General features: G+C 42.7%; 1 long non-coding RNA gene across 1 annotated transcript; it reads left to right on the forward strand.

The window, feature by feature from the left end:
* Positions 1 to 8,264: 8,264 nt before the first annotated feature.
* Positions 8,265 to 10,067, forward strand: LOC133461289 (uncharacterized). The gene is made up of 3 exons (XR_009784179.1): positions 8,265 to 8,410; positions 8,632 to 8,750; positions 9,413 to 10,067. It is a non-coding gene; the product is annotated as an uncharacterized LOC133461289 (long non-coding RNA).
* The last annotated feature ends 300 nt before the right edge of the window (positions 10,068 to 10,367 follow it).

Consider the following 10,367-nt stretch of genomic DNA (forward strand, 5'->3'; position numbering starts at 1 on the left):
AACCGGGTCGTGGGGGCAGCAGTCTAAGCAGAGATGCCCAGACTTCCCTCACCCCAGACACTTCCTCCAGCTTCACCGGGGGGAGACATAGGGTGTGTCCCAATACTCCCCCTCGCCTTCGTTTTGATCCCTCCCCCTAAATTTTGCGCGTTCCCGTGAAGGTAGTGGTGTCCCAATTCCTCTTTTCACCTAGGGGGAGTGGGCATAACGAGGGCTAGGGGCTGAGAATAGCCCCTTCACAGCGAGTGATTTCAGATGCTGACTTCGCAAGCGAGGGGTTATAAAAATTTCCCAAAATGCTTTTCGTCGTCATTTGCGGACTGAATCAAAAAAAAAAACATGGCGGACAATTTTTTTATTTTTTAGTGAATAAAATCAATATTTTAAGTTAGTTTCTCTATAAAAATGCGTTTTGATTACATTTATAGCAAGAAATATATATTTTACTTTCATAATATTCACTCAGTGAATGTACATAATCCCTTTTTTGTCCGTTGTGCGCGAAAATCGCGCTGGAGTAAAGGCTGTTAGGTTACGCCGTAGGCTACGTAACCTACGCCGGCTCTGCGTCGATTTGACTCGCCGACCGAGGGCAAACAGGCAGACTCATCTCAGATTGTGACCAAGGGAGCAAGCATTTTTTTTGTGGGAAATAGAGAGAAATAATCCTGTGACTCGTCAGATTTGTTTTGGATGTTTCTGATATAATAGTTTTCAGAAACCACAAAGCTGTTATCTGGGTAATTTACACACTTTCAGATAAAGCTGAAGCGAAGATAGCGGAGCTGTTTTATGGTTCCGCGTTAAATCGACGCAGAGCCTACGGCGTAGGTTATGTGGCGACGTGCGCCGTACGCCGTACCCTACGTACGCCGTACCCTACGTACGCTGTACCCTACGTACGCCGTACCCTACGTACGCCGTACCCTACGTACGCCGTACCCTACGTACGCCGTAGGCTCTGCGTCGATTTAACGCTGACCCATAAACTCCGGAGCCGGCAGGCAGAAATCTCTAAATTTTCAGAGCAAATTTCTTAACAGGCGTAGCTACAACTGTTAGATTTCATCTATTAAACCAACATCTTCCTAAATGATTTATTTCAGCCAGCGTAATTCTCAACAGAGCTGCAAGTTTCTCTCCCGGGACGACGGCGCAGCTTGACTCGGCGAACACGTCTGTCCCCCTGGCTGTGAGCTGCTGCTGCTCCCCGGGGCCGGCGGCTCTTCTCATCTCCGAAAACGTTGAGTCAAATTTCTTAACAGGCGTTATTTGGATAAACTGCATACTCCATAAAAAAACTGCAAACTCCATAAAAATTATGAACAGAACCAGTGACCTGGATTTGGGAACACTAGGCTTACAGTTTTACTGTATTGTTTCTGTTATATACATCTTTCATATTCATTTTTTACATTTAGTAAAATTTCTGTACTTCAGTAATGAATAAAAGTTTTTGTCAATTTTTGTTTTTATCATCTATACATTTTTTTCAACAGAATGTCTGTTTGACCAGTTATGTAGCCACAAGGGGGTACAAGCCAGTGCCTCATTGTGCCGGTCCCAAACCCGGATAAATACAGAGGGTTGTGTGAGGAAGGGCATCCGATGTAAAACCTTTGCCAAATCAAACATGCAAATTAAATCTACGAATCTGCTGCTGCTGTTATTGTGGCAAGGAGGCGACATTCAAAATCAAAGAATACGCAGAGAGAGTCTTTATTCTGCTGCATTCTATTTTAAAAATGGTTGCACAAGTTTTATTAAAGGACACTTTTTCTTTAGTACTTCGCCTTATATCTTGCCACCTCCTTTTAATGTGCCCCCCTCCACTCGCCCACAAGCAGGCCAAGCCTTTGTGCCAAACTTTGTATTTTATTGATTACTTATCTTATTGAACGTGAAATCATCCTTCGTAAATTACATTTAATTAAAACCCGTGCTTATTAATCACAAAACACAGGTTAAACATCATGACCAAATCCGCTCCGACCCGGTGTGTCTGTGATCAGCGCAGACGGACTGCAGCTTCGCCTGAATTATGGTTCTGCGTTAAATCGACAGCGTAGCCGACGGAGTAGGGTCGTGGTGCGGTGTGCGTCGCCGTGTACCCTACGCCGTCGTTTCTGCGTTGGTGTGACGCGGAACCATAAATCAGCCAATCAGGGAGCACGGGGTTGGGGGAGCTGGGTTGATGTTGATCCGCGGACAAAACTTGTTAAGGAGCATCAAACTCACTCTTATCTACGCGGAAATAACGCTAAAATATAAAGAAGGCTTCCCAAAGTGTGATCTATGGTGAAATAGGAAAATTAAGATGTGCAACTCTTCTAAAGGTGAGACATGCATTTAATTGACTTCATGGCGCCAGCCTTGGCGTTTATTATTACGCAAATGTGGAATGTTTGGGTCTGTCTAATTTCGTCAAATTAAATTTGGAGATTCACCGTTCACATTTTTATGTGTATGCGTTGTATGAAAGAGAGATGGAGAGGGCGAGGGAGGGAGGGAGAGACTCCAGCTGAGGTGTTGAGGCATTTTAGCGACTCAATTTAGTACTCTTTGGGCCAGATTTACTAAGAACCTAAATAAAGAGTACTAAATTGCGTGTGCACTGAAAAAGTTTGCACGTGCTGTTGTTGTGTGTTTTGCGGGTGATCAACTAAGATTGCGTGCGCAATTGATAACAGGTGCAAACTGCAGTATTTAAATGAGGTGTTGCGCGTCTTACGGTTTGCGAGCGCAAACTTTGCACCATGGAGTCTGGATGGAAAGCAGGATAGTCGCAAGCGCAAAATGAAATTTGAAGAGTTGGAGTTAGAGATATTAGTGGAAGAGGCAAATAAACACATTCATGAACTACAGCAAAGAAATTTAAACATTACCAAAAGAAACGCAATATGGGAGAAAATCTGCAATAGAATAAATGCAGTTGGTAAGACAAAAAGAACGGCAGATGAGGTTAAAAGAAGGTGGCAAGATATAAGGCGAAGAACTAAAGAAAAAGTGGCCTTTAATAAAACTTCGGCAAACAAGACAGGTGGAGGGCCTGCGGAAGAGATGCTTCTAACCAGCATTGAGCAGCAGGTGCAGCTCACCTTCTGCGAGGAGCAGATAACTGGGATACCGGGGTATGACACGCTAGAGCCAACTGCAGAACAAGGTATAGGCGCACAATAAGAAACACTTTTTTCTCCATGAAAACCATTAAATACAGACGCAATCACAATACGCGCAACTACTTTCAGGCTTGGTAAATCTCATTGCGTGTGGTAAATTAACCTATTTGCATTTTCCCCTCCCAGTATTTAGCGCTTTCTGGTGGGTACGGCCCATATTGATTATTCATCAGGGCAAAAGTACTAAATGAACAGCGTGTGCTATTTTGCGCATTTGAGAGGCGCAGTCCTCTTTGCACGCTGTTAGTACATCAGCTTGCACATTGGTTTGCGGGTGATGTCAAGTTTGCACACGTTTTTACGCACGCAAACCTTTAGTAAATCAGGCCCTAAGAGTCTAGGACTGAGTAGGAACTTTGAATGTTGGAACTATGACAGGAAAAGGTAGAGAGTTGGTTGACATGATGCAGAGGAGGAAGGTAGATATACTGTGTGTCCAGGAGACCAGGTGGAAAGGTAGCAAGGCTAGAAGTTTAGGAGCAGGGTTCAAGTTGTTCTATCATGGTGTAGATGCAAAGAGAAATGGAGTAGGACTTATCTTGAAGGAGGGGTTTGTTAGGAATGTCCTGGAGGTTAAAAGAGTGTCAGATAGAGTAATGGGTCTGAAGCTAGAAATCGAAGGTGTGATGTTCAATGTTGTTAGTGGGTATGCTCTACAGGTAGGATGTGAGCTCGAAGAGAAGGTGAAATTCGGGCGGGACCTTGATGAAGTGATGCAGAACATCCCTAGAAGTGAAAGAGTTCTCATTGGTGCAGACTTCAATGGACAAGTTGGTGCAGGAAACAGACATGATGAGGAGGTGATGGGAAGGTTTTGGATCCAGGAGAGGAATAGGATGGAGGTTGAAAAGGATGGAACTGGCTGTAGTGACTACTTTCTTCCAGAAGAGACAGGAACATAGGGTGACCTATAAGAGTGGAAGTAGGAGTATGCATGTAGACTACATCTTGTGTAGAGGGTGTAACCTGAAGGAAATCAGTGGCTGTAGTGTAGGATGACTCTGGTGGTGAAGAAGATGGAGAGGGCAAAGACAGAGCAAAGGACTAAATGGTGGAAGCTGAAAAAGGAAGAGTGTTGTACTATTTTTTGGAAGAAGTTGAGACAGGCTCTGGATGGCCAGGAGGTGCTTCCAGTTGACTGGACAACTACAGCTAATGTGATCAGGGAGACAGGTAGGAGAGTATTTGGTGTGTCATCTGGAAGGAAAGTGGATAAGGAGACTTGGTGGTGGAATGAGGAGTTGCAGGAGTGTATACAAAGAAAGAGGTTAGCTAAGAAGGAGTGGGACACTGAGAGGACTGAAGAGAGTAGACAGGAGTACAGGGAGATGCAACGTAATGAGAAAGTAGAGGTGGCAAAAGCCAAACAAAGGGCTTACGATGACTTGTATGCTAGGTTGGACAGTAAGGAGGGAGAGACTGATCTATACAGGTTGGCAAGGCAGAGAGACAGAGATGGGAAAGACATGCAGGCGGTTAGGGTGATTAAGGATAGAGATGGAAGTGTGTTGACAGATGCCACAAATGTGAGGAGAAGATGGAAAGAATAATTTGAAGAGTTGATGAATGAGGAAAATGAGAGAGAACAAAGAGTAGAAGAGGTGACTGTTGTGGACAAGGATGTAGCAAAGATTAGTAAAGATGAAGTGAGGAGGGCATTGAAGAGGATGAACAGTGGAAAGGCACTCGGTCCTGATGATATACATGTGGATGTCTGGAAGTGTGTAGGAGAGGTAGCAGTAGAGTTTCTGACAGGATTGTTCAACAGGATCTTAGATAGTGAGAAGATTTCTGAGTAATGGAGAAGCGTGCTGGTGCCCATTTTTAAGAACAAGGGAGATGTGCAGAGTTGTGGCAACTACAGAGGAATAAAGCTGATGAGCCATACAATGAAGTTAAGGGAAAGATGAGTTGAAGCTAGACTAAAGGCAGAAGTGAGCAATTGTGAGCAGCAGTATGGTTTCATGGCAAAAAGGTGTACTACAGATGCAGTATTTGGTCTGAGGATGTCGATAGAGAAGTATAGAGAAGTTCATAGGTGGCTGCATTGTATCTTTGTAGATCTGGAGAAAGCTTATGACAGGGTGCCCAGAGAGAAATTGTGTTATTGTATGAGGAAGTCTGGAGTGGCAGAGAAGTATGTTAAAGCGGTGCAGGACATGTATGAGGACTGTAAGACAGTGGTGAAGTGTGCTGCATGTCTGACAGAGGAGTTCAAGGTGGAAGTGGGACTACATCAGGGATCAGCTCTTAGCCCCTTCTTGTTTGCTATGGTGATGGACAGGCTGACAGACGAGGTTAGACAGGAATCACCATGGACTATGATGTTTGCCGATGACATTGTGATCTGTAGTGAGCAGGGAACAGGTGGAGGAGAAGTTAGAGCGGTGGAGGTTTTCCCTGGAAAGTAGAAGAATGAGAGTTAGCCGCAGCAAGACGGAGTTTATGTGTGTGAATGAGAAGAACCCAAGTGGAAGAGTGAGGTTACAGGGAGAAGAGATAGAGAAGGTGGAGGATTTTAAGTACTTGGGGTCAACAGTTCAGAGCAATGGAGAGTGTGGAAAAGAGGTTAAGAAACGTGTGCAGGCGGGATGGAGCGGGTGGAGAAAAGTGTCAGGTGTGATGTGTGATAAAAGAGTTTCAGCTAAAATGAAAGGAAAGGCGTACAAAACTGTGGTGAGACCAGCGATGTTGTTTGGTCTAGAGACAGTGTCACTGAGGAAAAGACAGGAGGCAGAGCTGGAGGTAGGAGAGGAGAAGATGCTGAGGTTCTCTATGGGAGTGACCAGATTGGATAGGATCAGGAATGAGAACATCAGAGGGACATCACGTTAGAGGCTTTGGAGATGAAGTCAGGGAGGCCAGACTGAGATTGTTCGGACATGTCCAGAGGAGAGATAGTGAATTGGTAGAAAGATTCTGAGTTATGAGCTGCCAGGCAGGAGGCCCAGAGGAAGACCAAAGAGGAGGTTTATAGATGTAGTGAAAGAGGACATGAAGGTAGTTGGGGTAAGAGAAGAGGATGCAGAAGACAGGCTCAGATGGAGGTGTGGCCCGATCGTCAACACTTTTTGTTAAAGGCGCATGTGAAATTTCGTTTGACTAAGGCACCAGAGACTGACTGTTAAGAAAATATAATTTTATTATTTTAGTTTCAATAAAATCAGTTTCTCTTTTAAAATACGTTACCCGGAGGTCAATAAAAATGGAGTCACACTTCGACAATATTTTTGGGGCAAGGATGAAGGGATTTTCGTGCTTGACAGGGCTGAGGCCCACCAGCAGGGGGGGCAAGCCACCAAGGGATGGAGCCAGAGTCCAAACAATACCATGCGAACACACGTGTCACACTCACTGCAAACCAAAAAGAAGTAAATTAAATAAACCAAAAACTGAGCATACGTGGAATGCACACACACAGAAGTAGGACACCACCACCGAAAAGGTTGGCTGCCACCCTGCCGTGAAACGCTCAGCACCTGAAAAGCAAAGAAACAAAAGGGGTTTAAGGAGGAAAACAAAACAAGTACACAAACATACAAAACCAAATATAAACAGCTCAAAAGTAATGGGAGGGGACAAAAACAGAGATTGACCAACGTGGTTGCTGACCACGCACAATATACCAATTAGACAAGATAACAAGGGCGACAAAACCCAAGTTAACCCAAGAGGAGCATCCCTCACACCACACTCCAAACACACACACACACACACACACACACACACACACACACACACACACACACACACACACACACACACACACACACACACACACACACACACACACACTAACTAGTCTCACAGCCACTTGTTCGCACACACCCTCTCTCACACGCGCATAACTGCTAAAACTAAGCCTATTAAAATGCTTTGATGCTTGGTGGTCTTTGCAGACTCTTCACATGAGCGACAGCGTCAGTCCAACTGCTCCATAATTTCAGGTTGACAAGAACGGCAGTGGGGGCAAAAACCGGAAACACCTAAGGACGTACACAACACTAAATTGATGCCACAAATAACTGCAGAGAGACCGGGATTCATAAAAAGGCACATACCAGGCGATGCAAAGCTTCTTAATTATCTTGCTGGATCTTACAAGTCATCTGCGCTCAGACGCTCCGAGCGAGCCAATCATCCTCAGAATGCGCAGCTGCGCCAGACTGAAAGGACGCTGAACAACGGACGTGCTAGAAAAGTGATCAGATGCAGGTCGGCAGTAAATTAAAAAAAGTAAACAAAGAGTGCCGTCACAGCATGCTGTAACCAGCAGACTACGCACCAGTTGCATGAACTGTTGCCACAAGATCCGCTTCTGACACGAGCCTGCCAAAGCCACAGGTGGATGAGAGGAACGAGACAGGAAACCGACTGGAACCCGCAGTGGGCGGGGGCGAAGAGTCGCGCTTTGTTGCCGGGTTCACCATCACCTCCCCTTAAATAGGCCAGCGACGTACGCCATTGGTCAAGGCTGTGCACTCACAAATAAGCACTTATTCAGTGCGTCTTACCACAGAGGCAACTGATTCGCTGTGGCGACCCCTGAAGGGAAAAGCCGAAAGGAGAAGAAGAAGTCTGTTTGACCAGTTCTTGTTAATTTATTTTATGTTTTACCAGCTTTCCACCATCAAGTCTCTCTACCACCTGCTCCTCAACCACGACAAATGTTATCAGATATTTAACCTACAGGTTGAAACAAGTTTTGATATTTTAGAGTTTGTTTTCATGTTATACTTCTAACCAGATATGACTTTGGACAAAAACCAGCTGCAGAGGGAATACAACCAACTGAACAACACGTATGATCAGCAAAAAAATGAACTTGGTGGTAAGAAAGATTTTTTACCAAATAACTAAACATGGACTTCATCATTAGCCCCCATAACTTCTTACGTATATCTATTAGTGTAACTAAATTAAAAATAAATAAAACAGAAACCTAGGGCTAAAATGTTTTTAAAAATAACCTGGAAGGTTAAAGTGACACCTGAAGGAGATTTCTGAATATTGAAAGAACACTCATAAATGTGATCCTCAGTAACATGAATTTTTTCTAAAAAACTTGTCTGTCTGATATCTGATATGAACGAGACTGTCATGATGGATGGAGAAGATTTGGATCCAATTTTTACAAAAAATTCACAGAGAGTAAAACTTGGTATGAGAGCAGCGAGGACTGTGGGAAAAGTGGAGCTGATCTGGTGATCATAAACAGCAAAGAGGAGCAGGTGGGTGTTTGTATCAGTGTATTTGATGTTACTGCAGTTTTCTGTTACTTGTGTTCTCCACCTGCTGTCAGTCTGTGTGCTGCTTCTGTCTCCATCCTGATGGATTTCAGTTGAAAATGTTATTTTTAATCTTTTTCATTGTTTTCAAACACAATCATCAGGATACTGAGACAGATATGCAGATTCATGACGGCATAAACTACTTTTGTCTTGTCATTTAGGATTTTGTGGGACAACTGGACACAAAAGAAAAATCCTGGATTGGTCTGAAAGCTGAATGGTTGACAAGTAAACGGATATTTGAATGGAAATGGGTGGACGGATCACCACTGAAAACAACGTAAGACAGTGTTTCTTTTACAATTTCATCAAAGTCACTGTTTCAAATTGTTAACAGGTTAAACAGCAAAAACACTTAAAAACTGTATCATCATTATTTCTGTGTCACATATATTTGAATGAACAGCTGCGTAAACTTTTCAACTGGTTCAACCAACATCAACAGACAACCGTTTCAAGGTTTTGTCTGTAAAACTGCTGCACAAACTGGTAAAACAACAGCTCAACTATGACTCCTTTATCACCAATGAAACATGAAGATTTAGAGACTGAAAACCTTGACAGTGTTTCTAGTGTCTGAGAGGATTCACAGTAGGACGTCTTCAGAAGAGCTGAGTGTGGTTGGGAACAGAGACACTAATGAGCATGTGCAGGGAGATGAAAAACCAGGAAGCAGATCAGCAGGAGAGAAGAGATTTGTGGAAGATGTGCAGACTGAGCTGCTTTCACTGGAATAAATGAATTGATACCATGTTGGAGTATTTAATGAAGACCTCCTCCAACATCTGGAATCAGACCAAAAGTTCCTTCCGATATTTAAAAAGTGAACATTTCATGACATTTTTTAAATGTGTAAAACAATTAAAGAATGTGTCAGTTTTATCAGAAAATGAAAATAATCTTGATTTTCATCTCCGCTGAACATGTTTTAATACTTCACAGGTTCTGGGCTGCAGGATCTTCTCAACATGGGTATAACCATTATGAATATGCTGCAGTGTGTTGTACTAATGAAGGGAAATGGACATATTTACTTCACACTTACAAGAGAAACTGGATCTGTGAGAAGAAAATACAATATTTCATTGTTCAATCCTGATTAACTTCAGATAACATTTGGTTACTTTCATTTATTGTGTTTCGTGTGTCATTTATAAATGTGGTTATTCTGAACTTCATCATGTGTACAGGGTAGTGAAGCTGTCATCAGAACTACAGGAGAACTTGATAATGCTGGAATAAAATATAATGATTGTAAATAATTATAAACAACACTTCTCTTCACTTTGTTTACTTGTGTTGTTTTAATTTGATGTGTGAGGAATGAAAAGGTGTCAGTTAAAATAATTGACTTTATTCTGCTACATTTACATAAACATTTGTCCTCTTGCTTCATTTTCCCAAATACCATCAGCAATGATATGAACAAAATCGAAAGTGTATTTTAGGAACAGAGGAAAACACATCAATAAACAAGGAAACTTGACAACAGCTGTTGGATTAAATGTTTCTGCAGGACACAGAGTCTGAAGTTACAATTTAGATGTTTTTAACATGAAAGTGTTTAAATCAAAGATATACAAGAACATGAGGATGAACAAACTATCTTTTTCAGAAACAGACCTGGATCTTTTATTATTGTGGGTTTTTTTGTCAGTTTGACATCAAGTTTATATTATTTGAACTCAAGGATTTGTAATAAAGACGCCGTCTTCAACTTAAGTGTGCTATCTGTTTTATTCTTTCAAATTCTTAGAAAGTTGTTGATGTTGAAACTGAAACTGATCAGCCAGAACATCACAGTCACTCATTCAGTTTCTGGGTTATGCAGCAGCTCCTCGTGGTCCTAAAAGACCTCCAACCAGTCAGGATCTGAACAGAACCATCTGAGGGAGTC

The sequence above is a fragment of the Cololabis saira genome, chromosome 15, assembly GCF_033807715.1.
Source record: "Cololabis saira isolate AMF1-May2022 chromosome 15, fColSai1.1, whole genome shotgun sequence".
In the NCBI taxonomy this organism is placed as follows: Eukaryota; Metazoa; Chordata; class Actinopteri; order Beloniformes; family Belonidae; genus Cololabis; species Cololabis saira.